Genomic DNA, 1,060 nt, shown 5'->3' on the forward strand with positions numbered 1-1,060 from the left:
GGACGAACCGACACAGACAAAGGGGAGCACAAGGACTATATAGACAAGGGAGGCAAGGATGATTGAACACAGGTGAAACACATTAGGGCGGGGCAGACAATCACTACACAGAAACAGGACCATGACAAGAAGCAACACACAGACACTCAAGGAAACCAATACAAAATAAAACAGGAAGTGCAAAAACTCCAAAACAAAACTAACAAAAAGTGTCTGCCATAGCAAACCATGACAGGAAACCTATCAGTAAAAGCTAGACAGTGTAGGGATAATACTCTTGCACTGAATCCGGGTGTTAATGTAAGAAAACCTTCAACAAGCGAAGATTTAGATAAACCTTTCAGATTGTTTGTGTTAAAGAGGGCCGTGTTAAATACAAGAATGTCTTCTCCAGGGAAAGACGGCATCTGCTACAGTATGGTAGCTCATCTGGACGATAGTGGAAGCACTGCTTGCTATATTAAAGCTGCTTAATTTACTTTGGCACACAGGGAAAATTCCAGTAGTATGGAAACAGTCAGTCATTGTGTCAATTTGAAACCTGGTAAAGACCCCTCAGACCCCTCAAACTATAGACCAATAGCTCTTATATGGCAATTAGGGAAAACAATGGAAGGAATGATTACGAGAGGTTAACCTATTTTCTGGAAAGTATAAAATAGGGAAATCGGAACAAACGGTGGTAGCTGTCTTTTTCGACGTAGAAAAAGCATACGATATGTTGTGGAAAGAAGGACTTCTCATTAAATTAAGTAAGTTAGGTGTGGGAGGGAGGAAAGTGTGGGAGGGAAGTCATATAACTGGGTGATTGACTTCCTATTTGGTAGGACAATAGAGGTAAGAGTAGGTAAAGAATTCTCAAGTAGAGAACAGAACCCTGCAGGACAGTGTTTGCAGTCCAGCGCTGTTTAATATCATGAGCTATGATGATTTTGAGAAAGTTGAGAAAGGGATAGGCAAATTGCTGTATGTGGATGACAGGGCATAAGAGGACGGAATTTAAGATTTACACAAAAGAAAATGCAGACTGCCATTGAGATGGTGAAGCCACTGGCAAATA

The sequence above is a fragment of the Seriola lalandi genome, unplaced genomic scaffold (assembly GCF_002814215.2).
Source record: "Seriola lalandi dorsalis isolate HSWRI2012SDOR001 ecotype SW California unplaced genomic scaffold, Sedor1 jcf7180002054861, whole genome shotgun sequence".
Lineage (NCBI taxonomy): Eukaryota > Metazoa > Chordata > Actinopteri > Carangiformes > Carangidae > Seriola > Seriola lalandi.